The sequence below is a fragment of the Chiloscyllium punctatum genome, chromosome 5 (genome assembly GCF_047496795.1).
Source record: "Chiloscyllium punctatum isolate Juve2018m chromosome 5, sChiPun1.3, whole genome shotgun sequence".
In the NCBI taxonomy this organism is placed as follows: Eukaryota; Metazoa; Chordata; class Chondrichthyes; order Orectolobiformes; family Hemiscylliidae; genus Chiloscyllium; species Chiloscyllium punctatum.
The window spans coordinates 89,964,759-89,991,378 of NC_092743.1; the positions used below are offsets into that span (position 1 = coordinate 89,964,759).

The following is a 26,620-nucleotide window of genomic DNA, read 5'->3' on the forward strand; positions in this document are numbered from 1 at the left end:
TTAATATGAAAAGTATAACTTAGATTAATGACGTATGTATTTTATCATAATGGGATTAAGGAGGAGGTGTTATGAAGTTAAAGGTGAGTACTACACCTTTAAGAGAGAGTGACTGCTATTCTGAACTGAGAGTTTACAAGCACCTGTGTATATGACTAACAGGCAGTCCTACAGTGTACTGGCTGTGAAAGGGATACCTGAGTTTTAGTTCCTGTTTTGACAACATTTCAAATTTAACCAAACAGTTTAAATTATGCCCCAAGATACTAAAACCCAATCAAGTTAGAATTTATTGTTTTGTCAACATTGAACCAATGAGACGATCCAATGCTGGTGTTATGACACAGAGTAAACTCTCCTGCTTAATTTCAAACCAGCAACATAGAAACGATTTATAGCGTGCAGCAATCAGTGGAAATTCAATAGGCCAAGAACTCGTTAAAGTAAAAATTAACAACTTTATTTCTTAAAGTATAACTAACAACTATTTACATGCCCTTACTCTAACCTATCTTTTACCTTCCCTTCTATAACACTAGTCTGATAAAACACCCGGTTACAATTTACAAAACAAAACTTCTTATGGACAGCGAAGAGGGTTACCTCCGATTACAACAGGATCTTGACCAGATGGGCCAATGGGCTGAGAAGTGGCAGATGGAGTTTAATTCAGATAAATGCAAGGTGCTACATTTTGGGAAAGCAAATCTTAGCAAGACTTATACACTTAATGGTAAGGTCCTAGGGAGTGTTGCTGAACAAAGAGACCTTGGAGTGCAGGTTCATAGCTCCTTGAAAGTGGAGTCGCAGGTAGATAGGATAGTGAAGAAGGCATTTGGTATGCTTTCCTTTACTAGTCAGAATATTGAGTACAGGAATGGGGAGGTCATGTTGCGGCTGTACAGGACATTGGTTAGGCCACTGTTGGAATATTGCTTTCAATTCTGGTCTCCTTCCTATTGGAAAGATGTTGTGAAACTTGAAGGGGTTCAGAGAAGATTTACAAGGATGTTGCCAGGGTTGGAGGATTTGAGCTTTAGGGAGGGGCTGGGAAGGCTGGGGCTGTTTTCCCTGGAGCGTCGGAGGCTGAGGGGTGACCTTATGGAGGTTTACAAAATTATGAGAGGCATGGATAGGGTAAATAGGCAAAGTCTTTTCCCTGGGGTTGGGGAGTCCAGGGCATAGGTTTAGGGTGAGAGGGGAAAGATATAAAAGAGACCTAAGGGGCAACGTTTTCACACAGAAAGTGATACGTTAATGGAATGAGCTGCCAGAGGAAGTGGTGGAGGCTGGTACAATTGCAACATTTAAAAGGCATTCGGATGGGTATATGAATAGGAAGGGTTTGGAGGGATATAGGCCGGGTGCTGGCAGGTGGGACTAGATTGGGTTGGGATATCTGGTCAGCATGGACGGGTTGGACCGAAGGGGCTATTTCCATGCTGTACATCTCTATGACTCTATCTCAAAACCAGGCAGCTTTCGGTTCTTCTATTTGGATCTTCCTGTGTCTTTTCTTCTTCTTAGGGATTCTGCTTCACACGTTTCTAATCAATAAAGATAAAAAGCAATTTTTCAGGCAGTCTTTTTACATGCTGGTAGCTTGGCAGTTCTCCTCTCAACTGTTCAATTTTCCCTGGTCTTATACCCCTCCCCAAAAGCATCAGATTGTGTAATTGGTTTTCAAGATTGTCAATGCATTAAATTCAAACTGGATTGGAGTTTGGTATTTTTCGGAGTATAATTTAAACTGATTGGCCTAATTTGAATCTTTTTTTTTCCAGGCAACTAGCTACCCCAGTAGCTGGTGCACCTGTGATATTGTGTCTTATTGAGAACAGTTGGTACTGTCACTGCTACCTTTTAACTCTCTTAAAGGTACAGTACACCCAAATCTTCATTTCACTGGGGGTATAAGAATGGAGACATTTTGAAAATTGGAGAGAGAGTAACTGTCATCAAGACAGAAATGCATGGAGAGCTAACATCTTGCTTTCCAAGAAATTAGAGAACACTCTCTATGAAACATACTCACAGTAAAAGAAAGATGATGACCCAGGGAGATTATCACCCGGAAGAGGGAAGACAGAAGAAGACAGTGGCTGTGAGGTTTTGAAATTAAGTTGATGTAATTTTAATAAGTGTCTTATTGGAACAGCATATTGTTATAGAGTTGGAGGCAGTTAGTAAGCCATTAAGAAAAAGCTTAGAGTTGTGAATAATTGTTTAATGTTCAGTTTTAGAATTAAAAAATAAATCAATGCTATTTTCTTTAAATAGTGGAATTTGGGGTTCTCTGTCACTCATGTTTTAACAGATTAGGAGGTGAGGCGAGCTTTTCTGGGTGTTTAAATAACAGAAGGATTCATCTCCGTGTTGTTACAATAGCAGCGTTCCTTTATATAAAATGAGGTTGGACAGTCTAGTGAAAAGTGATGAAGTGGTAGTAGTAGTAATAAAGAAATTCTTGGTTCTAGAAATACTGTTTATCCTCAGTAATGATATAGCTGGATCACAGGTGAGTGTGATGCCTACTGTGGTTGAAACGTCAGTGGAAAATTAGGCAACTGAGGTGTTACAGGAAGTATATCCTGGGACTTTTACTGAGTGTGTGATGACAACATCACAAAGCCAAGGTTGAAACAGGAGGAGAAATCTATGAGTAAAGACAAGGCAGTCGAAGTTCAATGATCAGTAACTATGTTTGATTAAATAGTTTGGAATAAGTAAGAACAGGTTGAGGACAAAGTGGATATTTTTATTTGAGAGATTAATTGACTTACAATAGAAAGATGAAAACATAAAGCAGTTAATATTAAAAAGCATACACAGAAACAGAATCTGAGAGTATCCAAGAATGTTACTCTCTTAAAAATAAGCATTGATGAGGAAATGAGACCATCACACATTCAGGCAGATGACAAATGGGCGGAAATTAATCAAGTAGTATTACCAGTGGGTTACAGAAAGGAGGTGCAGTGGATAGCACATGAATCACCAGTAAAAGGTCATTTGGGAGTAAGGAAAACTCAAACCAAAATACAAAAACATTTTTATTGGCCTAAAGTGCACAGAAATGTGGTTGAATTTTGTCAGGTACATGTCAGTTAATTGGAAAACCTCAGACAGTAATAAAACCAGGGCCCTTCATACCCATTCCTGCATTTCAGGAATAATTTACAACAATCTTAAACTGATTATGTAGGACCCTTGCCCAAAACAAAAAATGGGCATCAGTATTTGTTGACCATAATGGATACTAGCTTTCTGGAGGCCATTCTATTATGCAGTGTAATGGCTAAAAGGATTGGAGAAGAGTTACTCAACTTTTCACGAGATATGGATTACCCAAAGAAATGCAAACAGATCAATGATTAAATTGTACATCAAAGTTACTCAAGGAAGTTAAGGATAGTTCAGGAATAAAACAGTTCAAATCCAGAATCGTAGGGAGCATTAGAATGGTGACATCAAACTTTAAAGACCAATTTGAGGGCTTATTAGTCAAGACTATCCAGAGGATTGGGATAAAGGAATTTCATTTACACTTTTTGCAATTAGGATACATCTAATGAATCAACTAAATTCAGTCAATTTGAATTAGTTTTTGGGCATGAGGTATGAAGACCACTGAAATTAATTTAGGAGAAATAGGCGAATAAGAGTTCAGAGACCACATATTTGGACTTTGTGTCAAAGTTTAGTGTGTAAATTGTCTAGACAGCATTTAAAAGTAGCACAGCATGTGATTGCACTGGAAGCAGACAAGAAATTCAAAATCTGTAATTTTGTTAGTCGAGATAAGCTGTATGTGAACCTTTTAAAGGCAAGGTTTGTTGGGATTTATCAAATTAAAAGGAAATTGAGTGAGCTGAATTATTTGAAAAGAATGCCAGATGGAAAGAAATCTGTGTCTTGTGAATATGCTCAAAAGGTATTTTAATAGGGAAGGAAAGCAAAAGGAGAACGTGTTACTGGTTACAACATAGAGTGAAGAGCCAAGTTCAGATAATTCTAACTTGGACATTCCTCAAACTAAATTGGACAATGAGGAAGTTCTTAAAAGTTTGGATACCTTATTGCATTACCTTCCAAAGGAAAATTAAAATGATTTGAAAGAGTTATTACAATCACATGGGGAGATATGTGAGAATAAGCTGGGAAGTATTCATCTAATTGTGCATGTTGTAGATGCAGGAAGTGCTGTTTCAATTAAACAACATCCTCATAGACTTAACCCTTTAAAGTTGGCACAGGTTCAAAAAGAGATTGAAAGCATGCTCAGAGATGACATAATCGAAGTGAGTTACAAAGAATAGAGCTTATTCATAGAAATGGTGTCAAAACCAGATGGCACCCACGATTATGTGTGGATTATCACAAAGTCAATGCCGTTATGAAATCTGATTCATATCCTATTCCACGTTTGGAAGACTATATTGAGAAGATGGGACGAGCAACTTACAATTCTAAGCTGGATTTACTCATAGGATACTGATCTGAAAGAGTGAAGGACATTTCAGCTTTCATGATGGCGAATGGACTGTACTAGTTCAAAGTCATTTTGGGATTACCCAATTGTGGGGTGTACAATAATTGTGGGCTGATTTTTGGTCACACATGGAACATTTAGAGTATCTTGCAGAATTTTTTGATTGACTTCTGGAGGCGGTGCAAGTACAAGTATTTTTAAACTTGAAAGCCTTTCCCTGAGGCAGTATCTGTTAGCTATTATCAAATTGGCCTTAAAACCCATCCAAGCCCAGGCTTTTTGGAACCTGTGTTTTTACGACTGAAATAAAACCAAGGACAACATAACCTTGTTAAAGGAGCATCATCATCATAAAGATTATGAAAGATTTGCTGATGCATTTTCACAACTTGGATGAATGAAGAATTGGGTGTTCTGTGGCAGAAAAAAACGGACTGAGATGAACAGTATAACTAAACTTTTGTATACTTAATTTAGTGGAATGTATAAATACAATATATAGAGAAGTGAACTAATAACTTGAGACTAGAAGTTTTAAAAATGAAGCCAGTTTTGTATTTTAATGGTTCATTTTTTAAGGGGTGAAGTGTTAGGAGATGTGCCTTTAAGAAGGATGTTTGTTCCGTCATGATTGTTTTGAAAGTGAGTGCTATAAACTTGGAGTCCAGCTGTTTGCTCTGAGCCCAGCAATGTAGCTAGCTTTGTTTTTTTTAACATAAGCAGACAAAGAAGCATGAGTGGATGGGTTCAAGCTCTCACAGAACCAGGATTTTAGTTTAACTTTCAGTGGCTGGTGGAGTTTGGAAACTGTTATACATCTCTCCCTGCTACAGCTTGAGTTCTTGCACTATCTCAGAATTTTCACAGGATGTTCTTTCCTGCTGGACTAGAGAAATGTTGCATGTGTGACAATTTATTTTACTGAATTTGCCTCTGGCAATGGTGTGCCTATGGGTTTTTACTATCTTGGAATAGCTAATCAGTGGTGGTTTATATATATCTTATCTTATTAAGTATTGCGATGGAGTTATACAGTTAAGCAAATCTTTAAATATTCTTCTTTTATTCTGCATTTTAATTATAGTGCAAGAATAAAGTGTGTTTTGCTTCAAGCCTGGTAATTTGACCAATCAAATTTCATCCCGAAGACAACACTTTACAATTATCTTTAAAAATAAGAAAATGCTGGATTCTAGACTGTCTTCTCAGTATATCTTGAGGGGCTTTGGTCTGATCTGTAATAGAAGTCATTGCATCAGCATGCTAATCCCACCCACCAAATGACATACACAGTACCTTGGAGCAACCTCGCTGCCTACAGGGAATTTGGTAAGATATGACAAGGGAGCTACTAGGTCTCATGGTGAAGAAACTTTCCAGAAACTTGACGAAAGTGACAGTTTGCCAAAAAGAGTACAAGTTTTAGCTCATTACACTTCCTTAATCATTGATGGATCCTGGAGCTCCCCATACTAAACAACACTAGTAAACAGGGAGTACAATGTTTCAAGAAGGCAGAAAATCATCACCTTCCGAAAGGTGCTAGGGACCGCAGTAAATGCTGGCCCAGCCAGTGACATCCATATACAGCAAATGAATAAATATTAGTTCTAAATTAAAATGGTGAACAAACATAGCAGACAGGCTCCACCTAGTGGCCCTTGTCTTTGGGCCGAAATATCTCAATGGTCTTTTTGATACTTAGCACTTAAATGGTATTCTTATTATGCTCTATAATACCCTCATCATATGGATCTTAACCATTGCTTCATTTCTTTTTAGACAAAATATGAGATGGATATTTGAACTCTCAGATCCTCTGATAAAATTGGACACTTCTCCCATTAGTAAAATTTAAATAGGCAGAACAAAATTTTAAATGATGTATGCACAAGATAAATTAACAATCTTTGTAAAATATCCAGTTAACTTAACCTCCAGTTGGCAATAGAAAACAGGATCATTCATCAGTATTAGATCTAAAATGGGAATTCATAAAACACGCATAAGGAATTTATTAATCTTCTATTCCATTGAATTTAATGGTTAGCCAATGAAGTAATTCTCAAAATCAAAATTGATAATAGAAATGAAAATGTACTTTACTATATGAATGTTATAGGTTATGTCACAAAGCTTGTCCCTTTTTCCTAAAAGCTGTTCCTTTTCTCAAGGATACTGTGTCCTTGGTTTTCAGAGGGGTAATAAAACTCTCCCGGTTCCAATTAGACTAGTTTGGTACAGAGATGAAAAGGATTTTGAGATGCCTTTGGTTTATATCTAAACAGATGAGACTTCAGGCCAAGTGGCAATGTTTTAGAAGTGACCTGTACAATGGAAGAGGAGTGGTCAACTCTCTAGCTGAGTAGTTCAGTCCAGAACTAGTTGGGAGTTCAGCAGTGGACTGTGTGAACAGGCTCTCTTTCTTTCTGCCTTTCTACCTTCAATCTGTAAGCATCTGTTCCATTTAAAAAAAGATTTAAGGGGGTTTGCTTATTGGGACTGTTGTGAATATTCGGAAAGGCATAGTTAGGTGTTGTTTGGATAGGCTGAGCTCTGTAGGGGTTCTTTATTCTGTTCTTTGTGTTTCATTGTATCATTTCGTGAATAATTTTTTGTCTGTTTTAAAACCTGGTAGTCAACCACGCTAACGTATTCCGGGTAATTTTCACTGTACACTTACCGAAACAAATTGCAAAGTTATGGTCTGGGCTACCTGCTTAAGAATATTTTGAGTGGCCTGGCCTGGTCCATAACAGATTGGGGGCTCTTTGCGGGATTTTAAACAGAGAGTGGAAGGTGTGAATGTCTCTATTTCAGGTGTTGGTTTGGTTGGGTAGACAAAGCTTGGGATAGTAATGGCTCTTTCAGTCGCCACAAGTTTCTGGAAGTGGATGTGGTGACTTTGGAAGTTTTGCAAAAGGTGACTAAGCTGCAGCAATTAGCGGACATCTGGAATTGGACCTGCCTGCTTCTGTGAGGAAAGGAGAGATAATTACAGCAGTAGCTCAGCATTTAAACTTGCTGGAGAAGCCATCAGAATCTACACAGATGGCAAAACTTCAATTGCAAATGAAGCAGCTTGAGTTAGAGGCGAGAGATAAGGAAAGGGCAGCAGAAATGAAACAGTTTGAATTACGGTTAAAATCAGAAGAGAGGGAAAAAGAGGGCAGCAGAAGAGAAAGAAAAAGAGGGAACTTTTTAACTTCAGAAACTGACACTTAAAAAAGAAAGTCAGCTTAAAAGGCTGGAGATAAAGGCCGAAGGTAACCTTAGTGAGGACGATCAAGCCCCTGGTAGTCAAAAGCCTAGTGGAAAAACTGTTTAAATGCGTTCAAGCATTGCCTAAATTTGATGATAAGGATGTGGAAGCCTTTTAATCTCATTTGAAAAGGTGGCTAAACAAATGCTGTGGCCTGTGGCAATGTGGGTTTTGTTGATCCAAACGAAACTTGTAGGTAGTGCAAGTGAGGTATTTGCATTACTATCAGAGGAAGTATCTGGGGAGTATGAGGAGGTGAAAAAGCCATTTTAAGTGCATTTGAACGTGTACCAGAAGCCTATAGACAACGGTTCAGGAATCTGAGGAGGGACCGAGGTCAAACCTACATTGAGTTTGAAAGTATCAAAACAAAATAATTTCGATAGATGGACAAGAGATTTAAAAATCGAGCAAACCTATGATGCCCTTAGGGTAGTAATTATTTTGGAGGAATTCAAAAATTCACTGCCTGAAGTAGTGCAAACTTATTTGGAAGAACAGAGAGTTAAAGCAGCAAGGTTAGTAGCTGAAGTGGTTGAGAATAGCCTATTCTCTATTGATTATGAGCTAGTCCATAAAACACAGTTTGCCTTCCAGAATCAATTTCAGTCCATGAGGGATAGAAATTGGGCAAATGAAATCCTCACATGGAAAGGTAAAGGTAGATCTCAGTGAAGATCATAAGGATAACATACCACAGGGTAAAAAATAAACTCTTGAGGGGACAAAGAAGTTAAAAAGCTCTGGTGATTTCATTGTAATAAAGTGGGCCACATGAAATCACAGTATTGTTGGGCTAGAAGAAAGCCAGACAAGCCTAGGAATTTTGTTGGACTAGTAACAAAAAGCAGAAGGGAAGTTAGACAACTGCCTCAGAGTGTACAAGATGTTCAGAGGTTGGTTCAGGAGGAAGTGCCAGATCTGCTTAAAAAATATACATACAAGGGTAAAATTTATTCAGATAGGCCAGGAATAGCAGGTAAAGAGGTTACAATATTAAAGGACACAGGATCCTCTCAGTCTAATGCTGAAGGATGAGGAGATATGTACTCCTGAGGGACTACTGCCAGAAAAGGTACTGGTAACAGGAATTCATTGAGAGACAAAAAATGCTCAGTTATGAAAAGTGAGGCTAGAGAGTCCACAGCAGAATGGAGAATTTATGGCAGGAGTACTCGACAAACTCTCAGCTCACGAATATAATTTGTCCTTGCAAATGATATACCTGATTCACTGGTAGGCGTGCTGCCTACTCTAGTTGAAAAGCCAGTGGAGACGCAGGCAACTGAAGAAATGAAGGATGCATATCCAGGAATTTTCCCAGATTGTGTGGTCACAAGATCACAGAGGCACAAGCTGAAGCAGGAGACATCGAAAGGCACAGATAAGGAAGCTTACATAGCTTTATCCTAGATAAGTTTTTTGATCAAATAAGTGGGACAGAGCAGGAGCAACTCGATAAACATAAAAGTATCTTTAGCTCTGCTAAGCTGATTGAATTACAGCAGAAAGATGAGAACTTAAAACAGTTGTGTCAAAAGACATTTACAGAGGAGAGTGAATGCATCCCTGTGTGTTATTACTTAACAAATGGTGTCTTAATGAGGAAATGGAGACTATCACACATTCAAGCAGATGAGAAATGGGCAAAGATTCATTAAATTGTTTTGCCAGTAGTGTTTAGAAAGGAAGTACTGTGAGTGGCGCATGAGCTACCACTTGGAGGTCATTTAGGGGTGAGGAAAACATAGGCTAAAATACAAAGACATTCTTATTGGCCTGGACTACAGAAGGATGTAGTTGAATTTTGCCAGACATGTCACACATATCAGCTAATTGGAAAACCACAGGAAGTAATAAAACCTGCACTTTTAATACTTATTCCAGTATTTGAGGAACCTTTCACAAGAATCTTGATTGATTGTGTAGTTCCCCAACCTCAAACAAAAAGTGGGCATAAGTATTAACGAATATGGATGTATCGACTAGATTTCCAGAGGCAATCCCATTATGCAACATCTTAGCTAAAAGGGTTGTAGAAGAATTACATAATTTTTTTGCCAGATACGGACTTCCAATAGAGATCCAGTCAGATCAAGGATCAAACTTCACATTCAGACTATTCAAGGAGGTTATGGATAACTTGGGAATAAAGCAATTCAAATCTACTGTGTACTATCCCTAATCGCAGGGAGCGCTAGAGAAATGGCATCAAACACTAAAGACCATGTTGAGGGCTTATGATCAGGATTTTTGGGGTAAGTGGGTACTGTTTGTACTGTCTGCGATCAGAGATGCACCAAATGAATCAACCAAATTCAGTCCATTTGAATTACTTTTTGGGCATGAAGTAAAAGGACCATTAAAATTGATGAAGGAGAAATTAATAAGTCAGAATTCAGAGACCACCCATTTGGACTATGTGTCAAATTTTAGAGAACAATTAAATAGAACTGGAGAGTTGGCTCGACAGCATTTAAAAGTATCACAGCATACAATGAAACAGGAATCAGATAAGTAATCACAAATTTGCAATTTTGTAATTGGGGATAAGGTAGTAGTGTTACTTGCAATAACAGGTGAGCCTTTAAAAGCAAGGTTTAGTGGACTGTATCAAATCGAGACGAAATTGAGTGAGGTGAGCTACTTAATAAGGACTCCATACAGGAAGAAATCTCACACATCTTGTCATGTGAATATTCTCAGCAGATATTTTGATAGGGAAGGAAAGCAAGAGGAGAAGGTGTTAATGATTACAGCACAGAAGGAAGAACCAAGTTCAGAGGATTCTGAATTGAATATTCCTCAAATCAGATTGGACAATGAGGAAGTTGTCATAAATTGGGATAAATTATTGAGTTACCTTCCACAAGAAAATTGAAATTACCTGAAAGAGTTATAGGGAGATATGCTGAAATAAACTGGGAAGGACTAACCTAATTGTGCATGATGTAGATATAGGAGACGCTGTTCCGATTAAGTAACATCCTTATAGGCATAACCCTCTAAAGTTGGCACAGATTCAGAAGGAGATAGAGCGCATGCTCCAAGATGGCATAATCGAAGTGAGTTAAGTGACTGGAGCTCATCCGTAGTCATGGTGCCAAAGCCAGATGGTACCCAATGATTATGTGTGGACGATCGCAAAGTCAACACTGTTACAAAGACTGGTGCATATCCAATTCCACGGTTGGAGGACTATAGAGTCATAGAGACGTACAGCACAGAAAGAGACCCTTCGGTCCAACTTGTCCACGCCGACCAGATATCCCAAACCAATCTAGTTGCACTTGCCAGCACCCAGCCCATATCCCTCCAAACCCTTCCTATTCGTATACCCATCCAGTTGCCTTTTAAATGTTGCAATTGTACTAGCCTGACTATGTTGAAAAAGTGGGACAAGCAACTTATATTTCTAAATTGGACTTGCTCAGAGGCTACTGGCAAGTACCTCTGTCAGAGAAAGCAAAGGCAATTTTGGCTTTTGTAAGCCAAATGGACTATATCAGTTCAAAGTCATGCCATTTGGTGTGAAAAATGCTCAGGGCATATTTCAGAGACTGACTCATAAAGTCATCACCAGATTACCCAATTGTGTTATTTACATTGATGACCTGGTGATTTTTAGTCACTCATGGAAGGAACAATAGACAATAGACAACAGATGCAGGAGTAGGCCATTCAGCCCTTTGAGCCTGCACTGCCATTCAATATGATCATGGCTGATCATTCCCAATCAGTATCCTGTTCCAGCCTTGTCTCCATAACCCTTGACTCCACTATCTTTAAGAACTCTATCCAATCCTTTCTTAAATGAATCCAGAGACTGGGCCTCCACTGCCCTCTGGGGCAGAGCATTCCACACAGCCACCACTCTCTGGGTGAAGTAGTTTCTCCTCATCTCTGTCCTAAATGGTCTACCCCGTATTTTTAAGTTGTGTCCTCTGGTTCGGCACTCCCCCATGAGCGGAAATATGTTTCCTCCTGCCAGAGTATCCAATCCTTTCATAATCCTATACGTTTCAATCAGATCCCCTCTCAGTCTTCTAAACTCAAGGGTATACAAGCCTAGTCGCTTCAGTCTTTCCGTGTAAGGCAATCCTGCCATTCCAGGAATTGACCTCATGAACCTACGCTGCACTCCCTCAATAGCCAGAATGTCTTTCCTCAAATTTGGAGACCAGAACTGTACACAGTACTCCAGGTGTGGTCTCACCAGGGCCCTGTACAGCTGCAGAAGCACCTCTTTGCTTCTATACTCAATTCCTCTTGTTATGAAGGCCAGCATGCTATTAGCCTTCTTCACGACCTGCTGTACCTGCATGCTTGCCTTCATTGACTGGTGGACAAGAACACCCAGATCTCTCTGAACAGCCCCTTTACCTAATTTGATACCATTGAGGTAGTAATCTGCCTTCCTGTTCTTGCCACCAAAGTGGATAACCAGACATTTATCCACATTAAACTGCATCTGCCATGCATCTGCCCACTCACCTAACTTGTCCAGGTCACCCTGTAATCTCCTAACATCCTCATCACATTTCACCCTACCACCCAGCTTTGTATCATCAGCAAATTTGCTAATGTTATTGCTGATACCATCTTCTATATCATTTACATATATTGTAAAAAGCTGCGGTTCCAGCACGGATCCCTGCGGTACCCCACTGGTCACTGCCTGCCATTCCGAAATGGAGCCGTTAATCACTACCCTTTGTTTCCTATTAGCCAACCAATTCTCTATCCAATCTAGTACTTTGCCCCCAATACCGTGCACCCTAATTTTACTCACTAACCTCTTGTGTGGGACTTTATCAAAAGCTTTCTGAAAGTCCAGGTACACTACATCCACTGGATCTCCCTCGTCCATCTTCCGAGTTACATCCTCAAAAAATTCAAGAAGATTAGTCAAGCATGATTTCCCCTTCATAAATCCATGCTGACTCTGTCCTATCCTGTTACTATTATCCAGGTGTGCCGTAATTTCATCCTTTATAATAGACTCCAGCATCTTTCCCACCACTGAGGTCAGACTAACTGGTCTATAATTTCCTGCTTTCTCCCGCCCACCCTTCTTAAAAAGTGGCACAACATTAGCCACTTTTACAGCATTTACAGCATTTATCGGACTTGTTCGAATGACTTTGGAAGGCAGGCTTGGTGGTAAAACTAGCTAAAAGTGAATTTGCCAAAGTCCAAGTAACCTGCCTGGATCATGTTATTGACATGGACAAATGGCCCCACGGGATGCAAAAGTGAAAGTAATTGGGCAATTTCCCACAGCATCAACGACAAAAGAAGTACTACTGTTCTTGGGATTGACTGGATTTTACTGAATTTGTGCCGAACTTTAATAGTGTGACTACTCCACTCATCGAATGTTAAAAATGGGCAAGAAGTTTCAGTGGACAGCGGACTATCAAAAGGCATTTGACAGCCTAAACACTGTGTTAACTACTGCACCAGTATTAGCCACACCAGCTTACACAAAACCTTTCAATGTGGCTATCGTTTCATTGTGTAACTTTGTGAATAAATTTTTATCTATTTTAAAACCTGATAGTCATCCTCACTAACTTACGCCGAGTAAATTTCACCGTACGCTTACCGAAACAAATTGCAAAGTTATGGTCAGGGCTGTCTGCTTGAGTGGTCCGGCCTAGTCCATCATAGTTAGGTTCGATGGCAATGGTAGAATCCAGGGCTTTGAATGAACAGATTAGAAGTTACATTTACTTCAACAGAAATCCTTCCAATTGCACCATAAATTTTATTTTGTTAGTATCATAAAAAGTATACAATAATAAAGATTAGACATAAATTTGGGATACTAAAATCTAGCTATGGTTGAGTATTATAAGACAAAATAGGGAATAGTAATACAACAGTCATGTTATTAAGTCTGGCCTAATGATCCACAGTTTGTCAGGTCAAGGCTGGTGGGTGACTGTTGTCACAGGCAGTTGGCTGACAGTGTTATTGAGGCCTAGCTATTGAAGTGGAGTTGGGCACATGTTGGGATTTTTGGGCAGGCAGTATGCAAGTTCTGTTGTGTCCAGGCATTCTTATTCTTTTTTTGTACAAGAATGTGAAGCCTGGTGTAGGTTCTCTGGATCCAACCACAACCAGCTGATGGTCGGAATAGAGTGCTACCAACAGTTGTCCTTTCTACTCTTTCAAACAAAAGCTCCTGGTGGTGCATAGTAATAAAAACAAAAAGCAGTCAGTGTACAAACGAATGGAAACTTCCCAAAATCAAATCACAGTAAAGTTATCCAGGGTGATTATGTATCCTACTCCAGTAGTGCCCTCTGGTCTACTGTTGTACTTTTATTCTGGGTCTAAGGATCTGTTTGGTTTACAGCAGGAATGTTGTGGTTCTGTTCGCCGAGCTGGGAATTTGTCTTGCAAACGTTTCATCCCCTGTCTAGGTGACATCCTCAATGCTTGGGAGCCTCCTGTGAAGCGCTTCTGTGCTGTTTCCTCCGGCATTTATAGTGGCCTGTCTCTGCCGCTTCTGGTTGTCAGTTCCAGCTGTCCGCTGTAGTGGCCGGTATATTGGGTCCAGGTCGATGTGTTTGTTGATAGAGTCTGTGGATGAGTGCCATGCCTCTAGGAATTCCCTGGCTGTTCTCTGTTTGGTTTGCCCTATAATGGTAGTGTTGACCCAGTCAAATTCATGTTGCTTGTCATCTGTGTGTGGCTACTAAGGATAGCTGGTCGTGTCGTTTCGCGGCTAGTTGGTGTTCACGGATACGGATCGTTAGCTGTCTTCCTGTTTATCCTATGTAGTCCTATGAAAGCAACAACACCCCCAGATTCTATGGACTACCCAAAGTGCACAAACTAGACATCCCACTCAGACCCATAGTATCACGACCAGGGACACCATCACACAAACTGGCTAAAGAATTACAGCAGAAACTGAAACACCTGATCAGTGGATCCAGACAATCTATACAATCGGCACAGGAATTCTTGGACATCATCAGAAATATACACCTAGACAAGGAAGAAACTATGGTCTCATTCGATGTAACGTCACTGTTCACTTCTATCGACAAAACCCTAGCCAGAGAAACAATGGCCAACCTGCTGGACAGACATAACAGACAACAGGATGTTGAACCTATCAACAAAGACTGCATACTTAAACTACTGGACTTGTGCCTCACAACACACTTCACATTCAACAACCAGATATACGAACAAATCAACGGAACACCCATGGGCTCACTGATCTCTGGACTCAGAGCAGAAGCAGTAATGCAAAAGTTAGAAAAAACAGTCTTACCGCAAATTCAACCCAAACTCTGGGTCAGATATGTGGATGACACCTTTGTAATAATTAAAAACACAGAAATAGAGAACATACACCAGATCATCAACGCCACACTCACAGGAATCCGATTCACTAGAGAGGAAGAAAAGGACAACCAACTCCCATTCCTAGACGTGATGGTACAGAGAACACCGAACGGAGAATTCACCACAAAGGTTTACAGGAAAGCCACACACAGAGACCAAGTCCTAAACTATGAAAGCAACCACCCCAACACATACAAACGAAGTTGCATCAAGACACTATTCAAAAGGGCCACAACACACTGCAGCACACCAGAACTACAAAAAGAGGAAGAGGACATCGATCTGGACCCAATATACCAACCACTGCAACGGACAGCTGGAACTGACAACCGGAAGCGGCAGATTCAAACCACTATAAATGCCGGAGGAAACATCTCCGGAGCGCTTCACAGGAGGCTCCCAAGCACTGAGGATGTCACCTAGACAGGGGACAAAACGTTTGCAAGACAAATTCCCAGCTCGGCGAACAGAACCACAACAACGAGCACCCGAGCTACAAATCTTCTCCCAAACTTTTTACAGCAGGAATGAATGAATCACTAAGGAGTCTTAACAAGAAACTTATCTTAACACCAAGATGTATTTCATTCTGTGACATCAATAAGTACAAGTTACATTTGCTATTTCAACAAAATTAGCCAAAAAGAAGACAGGATTGACATGTCTAACCCTACTGAAATCTCGTGGTAGGCTCCTCAATTCTCCACCCAAAACTGTATGGCACAATCAGACTGGGTGAAGCCTAATGTAGTCTCCAATATTCACCTTTTTCAGAACAATTCCCTCATACAATTCTCATCATTGACATTCATATAGTCAAGTTGTCTCAACTGTGAAAAATATTAACCGTCTAATGTCAAATTCTATCATTTGATTTTAATGCCTGAGACCTTTATGAATTGAACTGGTTTTGAAAATGAAGGAACATGGAAGTGAATTGGCTGCCATAAATTGAAGCAAGTTGAGAAAACCAGTGTGGAATAAACAAAATCATTTAAGTCAACTGAGTCTGAAATGGAAAAACTTACATATATTTTAACTACCATTTTTATTGTCGGTTACACGTATTGGAAATGAAATGGTTGCCCACAACCATCCAACTTGAAGACATTTAAGTCAGATTGGGAATTCAAAAATGAAATATATTTTAGTAGCTGCTTGGCAGAGCAGCAGAGAGAGACAGAGAGAAAGATTGGTAACAGCAAAGATTGGAAGATCCTTTCTTTCCTTCTGTTTCCACCTTGAAAGCTAGCACCAATGTTAAACAAACTGGAGAAACACCCTTTTGCCAATAACTGAAAATTTCTTCAAATTTTATTACTGCTGAGGATACAAGACATAAACTAAACAGACATGGTCATAGGTTCAATTATAAAAACTCAGATGCTAAGAATTATTAAACTACATGTGCGATATCTTTCCATTGTTCTAGATACTCTATCATTACTAGGTTTTGAGACTGCTATTTGTGTGTGTGTGTTCGATGCCAAGTTTTATTATTTTTCTTAACACCAATTGATAATAAAATTCCTTTTTTACACTTCAGAACTCTTGTGATTGGTTCCTTAAATTTGAGAAGTACTACATTTTAATTGAAATGAGATATAACTGCCTGCTAACATAAATTAAAAATCGTTATTGTGGCTAACCACGTGAGGTTAAAAAGGGAGTGTATTCACTAAAACGCTCCCCCCAAATCCACTCCTCACAAGGTACATAACTAATTTTGTATTTATCACAAACCCATGTAGCTCCAAGACTCTAACATCATAAATTCAGTTGGTCTGGTATGTTCACAATTCTCACAGAACTGAGTCTCTTCAGACTTCAAGATCGGTAGGTCTTGAGAATTGAGGACTGTTTTCCTTGATTCTGATCACTGGAGAGTCTCTTATCTCTCTGACATCCTTTGTCGGGAATGAGGTACTTGCTAAAGCCAATAATTGGTTGATTTTCTTTACCCTTAACCTCCTGCATTACCCTCGCTGAGGAACTCAGGTAGTTGCCCCAATAATATTATCTGGAGGACTGTTATCATCATGAATGTTCTTTATGGAAGGTGGCTTCGCTGTAGAAACAAATCCTTTCCCCTTTGTCATATTCTCAATATGCTGACCAGGCAATGCCTTATTTGTGACCATGCTGAATTTGTGGACACTGGTCTGACTTGCATAGCATCACAGATTCCTGACGAAGGGCTTTTGCCCGAAATATCAATTCTTCTGTTCCTTGAATGCTGCCTGACCTGCTGTGCTTTTCCAGCATGACACTCTTGACTCTTGCATAGCATCACATGCAGCTTAACTCCATTTTCTTCAAGAAAATCTTTACTATCAATCTGCTGATATAGGTGTTTAAGCTCTTCAATTTATTGAGTATATTGAACATCTTCATTCAGCCACTTTGGATGTGTCCTGTTGAATGGGACATTTTCACATCATCAATCATGGTACTGGGGAACTGCTGCTTACTTAGCATTATCTCTGTCCCTATTACTGATAATTTTTCTTCACAAGACAAAAGATTTAACTGTTGCTTCTGGACTTGTGTCAGTTCATCATTCGCTGCACATGGACCTTGGAGGTCTATGCAGCAACAAAATTACAGGGAATATTGCTTCCTAGTCTGTCATCTGGAAATGTTGATATTGTGCTCTATACATCAAAATCCAGGTCTACAGTATATATCAAAAGTGGCATCCTATTACCAACTCCTGGTAAAGTCTACATACATGTTTCTTAAATCTGAGAAAGAACCATTTACTACTACTCTTTGTTTCCTGTCACTCAGCTAACTTCTTGTCCCTTTTATTCCATGTACTGTATTTTGCACACAAGCCTATTTTGTGAAATACAAAATCTATTTAGGGAGTCCATGTGCATCATACCTGACCAGTTGTTCGAATCAACCAGATTAATCAAAAAATCCAGTTAGATTAGTTTAATATTTGTCTTTAACTACTTCATGCTGGCTTTCCTTAATTAATTTATTGTTGTCCAAGTGACAGTTAATTTTGTACCAGATTTTGTTTCTAAAAGCTTTCCCATCAATGAGATTAAACTGACTGGGCTGTAGTTACTGAGTTTATCTTTACACCTTTCTCGATCAAGGGTGTAATATTTACAACACTCTAGTCCCTTGGCATCATACTGTATTTAAAGAAAAGTAGAAAATTATGGCCAATGTCTCAGTGATTTCCACCTTTTCTTCTCAATTTCCTTGAATGTATCTAATCATGGTGAGCTTACCAACTTTTAGTCAGGTGATTTAATGCTTCTTTATTAGTTTTAGCTCATCTAGTGTCTCAATCCTTTCCCTTTGAGTGGCTCATTCTGTTTCATTCTTATTTTACTAGTGGTATGGTACAAACAAGTACCTTTCTAGGCCATTTCAGGGGCAGTTCAAAGTCAGCTACATTACTATGGGTCTGAAGTGTGAAGTAATTTATTTTCTCGGAAAAATAAGGAGAGGCAATGTAACATTGAGGTTCTTTCTAAAGACGGTACAGGAGCAGTGTGACCTAGGGATATTTGAGCATCAATCATCAGCACATGTTGAGAAAGCAATCCATAAAGCATATGGATTTCTAGGCTTAATACCTAGGGGTACAAAAGTAATAAACTTGTAGAAAACATTTGGTTCAGTCTCAGCTGGAGCATCACGTCCCATGACAATGTTGTGAAGACACTAGAGAGGCTACCGAGAGATTCATGAGCGTGGTTCCCTCGACGAGGACCTTAGGTGACTTCAGTTCAGTTTGGGGACACTGGAGATGTTTTGCTTAGAGAAGAGATTATTAGGTGGAGCTCAAAATCATGCATGCGGGTGGACAGATTAGATAGAAAATATTCCTGTTGTTGGAAGAATCAAGAAGGAAACAAGAATGGTTAAACATAACTGACAAAAGGAGAAAACGTGACATTAAGAAAAATATTCTTGTGCAGCACGTGTTTGGGGTCTGAAAAGCACTTGCCTGACAGTGTAGTAGAGTGAGATTCAATTAAGGCCCACAAAAGAAAATTAAATAATTATGTGACAAGAAAATGTTTGCAATAGTGAAAAGAGGGCATAAGGAGAACTGGGATTGGGTGATTTGCTGTTGCAAAGGACCAGAATGGACACTGTGAATGGTTGCTTCTGTGTTGTAATTGTTCTATGAGTCTTTGAATCTATGTATAGATTTATGATTCTTTGAATGGGTCCAGAGGAAATAATAGGCAAACAGAAAATACACTGGTTTTTATAAAATTAAAAATCAGTTTCCGCTCACTAAGCTGAAAATGAAGGGTTTTATATTGACTTTTATATTGTTACGAAGTCGAAAGCATGTCTGGTCACTTTAAGATAGAAAGTGCTTTTCTGAATTTAAAATACAGCCACAGCTGCCAGCTAAAGGTCGGGCTGTTCCAAATGTAACAATTGGTTGTTAAATGGATACCTGAGTTTTGGTTGTTGTTTTGACAACAATTTGAATTTAACCAATTACTTTAAATTGTGCCCAGGATACCAGAAGCCAACAGAATTTGAATTTTATTAATTTGACACCTGAAAACCAATCAAATTGTAAGAATTTAATGTGTCATGGGGGGTATAAAAACCTGGTATTTTGAAAATTAGAGGGAGAGCAACTGCTATAGAGCTAAATGCCCACCTAACATCGTGCTCTTAAAGAAATTAGAAAACACTCTATCAAAGGTACCTTTTCATGTGAAGTTAAAAATCACACAACACCAGATTATAGTCTAACAGTTGAGGGCAGCACGGTGGCTCAGTGGTTAGCACTGCTGCTTCACAGCACCAGGGTCCCAGGTTCGATTCCAAGCTTGGGTGACTGTGTGGAGTTTGCACATTCTCCCGTGTCTGCGTGAGTTTCCTCCAGGTGCTCCGGTTTCCTCCCACAGTCCAAAGATGTGCAGGTCAGGCGAATTGGCTATGCTAAATTGCCCATGGTGTTAGGTGCATTAGTCAGAGGGAAATGGGTCAGTGTGGACTGGTTGGGCTGAAGGGCCTGTTTCCACACTGTAGGGAATCTAATCATTAACTTTCAGAGCACTGCTCCTTCATCAGGTGGTTGTCAACCATAGTCTTTCCAGACCAAAGGGGTGCTCTCTCACAAGAAACATCAGTTAGCAGTTTAACCTGAGGATTACCATGCCTCGAGTGAGGGGAGAAGTTGACCAGAGTCCTTCATAATAACCTCAGTTGGTGTATGAATTGAACTCTCACTGTTTGTGTCAGTCTGTACTGCAAACCAACCGTCTAGTCCAACTACTCCATGTTAAAAAGATCCAATTTAAACCCTATCGGGATAAACAAATACTCCAAATTGTTTATTTGATTTATTAGCGACCACTGTGTATTTATTGCCCTTAATTTTGATCATCCCCATGTATGGAAAGATTGCTTTCTGGAAATAGTGTGCGTTGCTGCTCTTTTTAAAACCTCAGCACCTCCTGAAGCACTTTACAATAATTACATTGTAGGTTTTACAATTTGGTGACAGGAAACAGGCCTCAAATAGATAACTTGCGACGAGAAAGAAGAAGAATTGGAAAGTCATGTCCAGTTTGGAACTGTAAATGGAATGGGGATGTTAAGAGTATTTGGATGAGTGTGAAGTGAATGGCAAGTATTGGCCCAAAAGAAGAGATTAGATTAACGTTTCCTGCTATATTAGTTCCCTCTGCCAAAGGTTTCTGACAGAAACTTCTCTTTTGAGTACATGTCTCAAAACATCCTCTTCCTATTATTTTTTATCCAATTTTCACATAGACATTGACTTCATACATTGCCACCACCTGCCTTGACTCATGTTGCTACACTATCAGATTACTTTTGTATTATCCAATGAACAAAGGATTTCTTGAATATTGAGAAAATTTAAGCCACATTTTTTTAGCGTTCCTGCTCTAAACTCAATTCCTTATGCTAATATGCTAGGGCATTTTGAGATCAAGAAAGAAATGATGTTGGATCTCTTGAAAAGCATTAAGGCGGATAAGTCCCCAATGGTATCCACCCCAGGTTATTGAGAGAGGCAAGAGAGGAGATTTCTGAGGCTTTGACCAAGACCTTTGTATCCTCATTAGCACTGGAGAGATCCCGGAGAACTGGCAAGTAGCTAATGTTGTTCCTCTTTCAAGAAGGGAAATAGGGTTAATCCAGGAAACTATATACCAGTGAGTCTCACATCGGTGGCTGGGAAGCTATTGGAAAGAATTGATAGAATTTACATGCATTTGAAAAAGAGTGGCCTAATTATGCCTTTGTGCAGGGCAGGTCATGTTTTACTGACTTGATTGATTTTTTTGAGAAAGTGGCTAAGGTGATCAATGGCAGTAGAGCCATGGATGTTCTCTACATGGAGTTTAGTAAGACTTTCGACAGGGTCCCTCATGGTAGGCTCATCCAGAAGATTAAGATGCATGGAATCCACGGTGACTTGGCTGTGTGGATTCAGAATTGGTTTACCTATACAAGGCAGAGGGTAATGGTTGAAAGGTGGTTTTCAGGCTCCAGGTCTCTGACTCGTTGTGTTCTGCAGGGATCCATTCTGGGACCTCTGCTGTTTGTGAGATATATAAATGATTTAAATGAAAATGTAGATGAGTGGGTTAGTAAGTTTGTAGATGATATAGAGATTGGTGGAATTGTGGATAGTGTAGAAGGTTCTCAAAGGAGACAACAGGGGATAGTTCCAAATACGAGCAGAGAAATGGCAGATGGGGTTTAATTTGGGTAAGTGCGAGATGCTGCACTTTGGGAGATCAAATGTTGAGGAAAGGTGTACAGTTAACGGCAGAACCCTGAACAGCATTGACATCTTGAGGTTCAAGTCCATAGCTCTCTGAAAGTGCCCACAAAAGCATGGTAAAGAAGGGATATGGCATGCTTGCCTTTATTAATTAGGGAATTGAGTACAAGAGTCAGGATCCTATGTTGCAGCTTTATAAGACTTTGGTTTGGCCACAATTAGATTATTACATTTAATTCTGGTCGCCACATTACAGGAAGGATATGGAGGCTTTGGAAAGGGTGCACAAGAGGTTTACCAGGATGCTACCTGGATTAGAAGGTCTGAGCTATAAGGAGAGGCCAGAAAAAAACTCTGGTTGTTTTCTCAGGAGTGAGGGTGACTGATGGGAGACTTGATGGAGGTCTATGAAATTATTAGATGCATAGATGGGGTTGATGGTAAGAACCTTTCTTCCAGAGTTGAAATGCCGAAATCTGGGGGGCATGCATTTAAGGTGAGAGGGGAAAGTTTTTTACACAGTGAGTTTTTTGAAGAAGTAACAAAGAGGACTGATGAAAGCAGAGTGGTAGACATGATCTATATGGACTTCATTCAGGCATTCGACAAGGTTCCCCTTGGGAGACTGGCTAGCAAAGTTAGATCTCATGGAATACAGGGAGAACTGGCTGTTTCGATACAGAACTGGCTCGAAGGTAGAAGACAGAGGATGGTGGTGGATGGTTGTTTCTCAGAATGGAGGCCTGAGACCAGTGGAGTGCCACAAGCATTGGTGCCAGGTCCACTACTTTTTGTCATTTATTTTAACAATTTGTCATTTATTTAAACAATAAGAGATATAGTTAGTAAGGTTGCAGATTACACCAAAATTGGAGGTGTAGTGGACAGTGAAGAAGGTTACCTCAGATTACAACGGGATCTTGATCAGATGGGCCATTAGGTAGAAGAGAGGCAGATAGAGTTTAATTTAGATAAATTTAAATTAATTTAGATAGGTATATTTTGGGAAAGCAAATCTTAGCAGGACTTATACACTTAATGGTTAGGTCTTAGGGAGTGTTGCTGAACAAAGACACCTTGGAGTGCAGGTTCTTAGCTCCTTGAAAGTAGAGACGCTGGTAGATAGGATAGTGAAGAAGGTGTTTGGTATGCTTTCCTTTATTGGTCTGAGTATTGAGTACAGGAGTTGGAGGTCATGTTGAGGCTGTACAGGATGTTGGTTAGGCCACTTCTGGAATATTGTGTGCAATTCTGTTCTCCTTCCTATTGGAAGGATATTGTGAAACTTGGAAGGGTTCAGAAAAAATTTACAAGGATGTTGCTAGGGTTGGAGGATTTGAGCTCCAGGGAGAGGTTGAGTAGGCTGGGGCTGTTTTCCCTGGAACATTGGAAGCTGAGGGGTGACTTCATGGATGTTTATCAAATCATGAGGGGCATGAATAGGATAAATGGATAGAGTCTTTTCTCTGGGGTAGGGGAGTCAAGAACTCGAGGGCATAGGTTTAGGGTGAGAGGGGAAAGATATAAAAGAGACCCAAGGGGCAACTATTTCACACAGAAGGTGGGATGTATGGAATGAGCTAAAAGAGGAAGTGGTGGAGGCTAGTACAATTGCAACACTGAAAAGGCATCTAGATGGGCATAGGAAAAGGAAGGGTTTGGAGGGATATGGGCTGGGTACTGACTGGCAAGCAGGACTAGATTAGGTTGGGAAACCTGGTTGGCATGGACAAGTTGGATCGAAGGGTCTGTTTCTCTATGATTCTCTGAGGAATCGAGAATGCGCTGCAAGGGTTGATGGTAGAGGCAGACATGATAGGAGCAATTAAGGACTTTGAGATAAGAAGATTACTATGCAAGGAATGGAGGGATGTGGGCCATAGGAAGTAGAAAGAGATTAGTTTAATTTGATGTCATGTTTGGCACAACATCATGGGCCAAAGGACCTGTTCCAGTGCTTAACTATAAATACCATGCATTTCCCTTCTGGAAACAGTGTAATAAAGATTTGCAAAATATTATCAGCAGTTGTGAATTGGAATCTAAAGAAGAGAAAATTGATGTTAGTGGTCAGTTACGTAAAGTCCTTTTCTTTAAGAGGTCATAGTCATTTTTGAAGTTCGAATATCACTTTAAGAAAACATGTTAAGACACGTTGATTTAAGTGACTTGAGACTACAGAGAAATCATGTTTCAACTCTGTAGAATGGTATTATATCAGCTGATGGGCAGCTAGTTTGTGAAACCGTCAGACTGGAAAGAAATATTTTGTTATTTTAGCAGTTCAATGAAAAGGACCATGAAAGATCATGATTTTGTCTTCAGATTCAGAAGCAAGAGTCAGAGAGATAATCTGTTTTTGCAAGGTTTGTGAAGATTTGTAGCCCAGGTTGAGGTTTAGGGTGTAGGTTTGCTCACTGAGCTGTAGGTTTGATATCCAGACGTTTCATTACCTGACTATTTATATGTTTGTCCTGGATGGGGTTCCTGGGGTTTGTGGTGATGTCATTTCTTGTTCGTTTTCTGAGGGGTTGATAGATGGTATCTAGATCTATGTGTTTGTTTATGGCGTTCTGGTTGGAGTGCCAGGCCTCTAGGAATTCTCTGGCATGTCTTTGCTGAGCCTGTCCCAGGATAGATGTGTTGTCCCAGTCGAAGTGGTGGTTTTTTCATTTGTGTGTAGGGCTACGAGGGAGAGAGGGTCGTGTCTTTTTGTGGCTAGCTGGTATTTGTGTATCCTGGTGGCTAACTTTCTTCCTGTTTGTCCTACGTAGTGTTTGTGGCAGTCCTTGTATGGAATTTTGTAGATGACGTTGGTTTTGTCCATGGTTGTACTGGGTCTTTTAAGGTTGTTAGTTTTTGTTTGAGAGTGTTGGTGGGTTTGTGTGCTACTAGGATTCCGAGGGGTCTTAGTAGTCTGGCTGTCAACTCTTCATAAAAGACCCAGTACAACCCATGGACAAAACCAATGTCATCTACAAAATTCCTGCCACAAACATTACGTAGGACAAACAGGAAGAAAGTTAGCCACCAAGATACACGAACACCAGCTAGCCACAAAACGATACGACCCTCTCTCCCTCGTAGCCCTACACACGGATGAAAACAAAACACCAATTTGACTGGGACAACACATCTATCCTGGGACAGGCTGAGCAAAGACATGCCAGAGAATTCCTAAAGGCCTGGCACTCTAACCACAACGCCATAAACAAACGCATAAATCTAGATACCATCTATCAACCCCTCAGAAAACGAACAAGAAATGACATCACCACAAATCCCAGGAACCCCATCCAGGACAAACATATAAATAGAAAGCAGGAGACAACAGCTTCGCTTCACTTGGAGGTCACCACTGATAATGTTACCGAGCCAGGTAATGAAACGTCTGGATAATCTGTATTTTTACATCTTTGGTGCAGAAAGACCCAAAGGAATTTTTTGTTACCTTGTCAGTTTAATACCAAGTTAAAGAATTAAGGCTGAAGTGATACTTCACTAGAATTAGGTAACTGTAAAGGATATTGCTGGAAAAAGTTAATTTTTCTTTTGCTGTTTAGGTTAAGATCTTTGTAAATTGTCACACATATATGTAGCTTTGTTTTTATGTTTTGTGTCATAAAGTTGTGTTAAAAAAGTTAGCAATCTTGCATAAAATGAGTGGCTGATTACCACAGTAACAGAACTACAAAAATAAAACTTTCACCTATGATTTCACTCTGAGAGCTGACTTGTCCAGTAGTACTATCATCATTCTCAACCTTTGTGTCATTTTTGAATTCTGAATAAGTCATATCAGACTTTAAATGTTGACTTTCTCTCCACAGATGCTGTCAGATCTATTGAGATTCTTCAACACTTCGTTTTTATTTCAGATGTTCAGCAGCCACAATATTTTACTTTCATTTCAGTGTTACATTTGATCCTGTATTGAGCTGTTGGCTTCATCTTTTTTACCTGGCTTTGCCTTGCCTCAGTTTTTCTTCTGACACTCTCATTCAGTCCTTTGGTCCCTTTAGTCTGGGCTATCTCAATGCATGCAAGTCTCGCATATCTCCCACATTTTACTGTCTCTAATATGAGCTCTGCTGCCTATGTTGTAACTTCATCGTGTCCCATTCTTCTGTCACTATTTTGCTTGCTGATTTACAGTGATTTTAAAAAGTTAATTAAGGCCTTAATTTTAAAAATCTAATACTTGCTTTTAAAGTGCTCCATTCCTTTTTATTTGTTTGATCTCCACTAGCACCACCACTGATAAAGATAGCGGTAGAGTAGGACATTTTAGCCGAGCTTCTCTGCTTCGCCAGTTCCATTTGCTTTCTCTTGTTCATCTTTTCTGCAGTTTCCCCCGTTTTAACTTCTTAAATTACCCCACCCAGAGAGAATGGAGGTGAGTCCAAGTCCAGCATGGCGTGGGAGACGAATCGAAGACCGTGCCAGCGCGGGAGCGAGTCGTGGCCGGATCCCGGAGTGGGAGAAGACCGAGTTGGGAAGCGAGTCGCGGCTGGAGCCCGGAGCAAGAGCAAACCGAGCCCACGCCGATCCGTGAGGCAAGTCGTGGCCGGAGCCCGCAGCGGGAGCAAACCAAGCCCAAACTGACCTAGGAGGCCAGCCTCGCCTTGAACTGGAGCAGACTGAACCTGGGCTGACCTGGGAAGTGAATTCCGGAGGCGAGTCACGGACAGAGCCAGAGCAGGAGTAGACCAAGCTCATGCTGACATGGGAGATGAGTCCCTGA

The 26,620-nt window shown here is 40.0% G+C and overlaps 1 long non-coding RNA gene across 1 annotated transcript; it reads right to left on the bottom strand.

Moving 5' to 3' along the window:
- Nucleotides 1-420: 420 nt before the first annotated feature.
- On the bottom strand, nt 421-26,338 carry LOC140477223 (uncharacterized). Its single transcript, XR_011960677.1, has 3 exons — nt 26,082-26,338; nt 13,363-13,458; nt 421-1,547 (listed from the first exon to the last, which is right to left on the bottom strand). It is a non-coding gene; the product is annotated as an uncharacterized lncRNA (long non-coding RNA).
- Between the last annotated feature and the right edge of the window lie 282 nt (nt 26,339-26,620).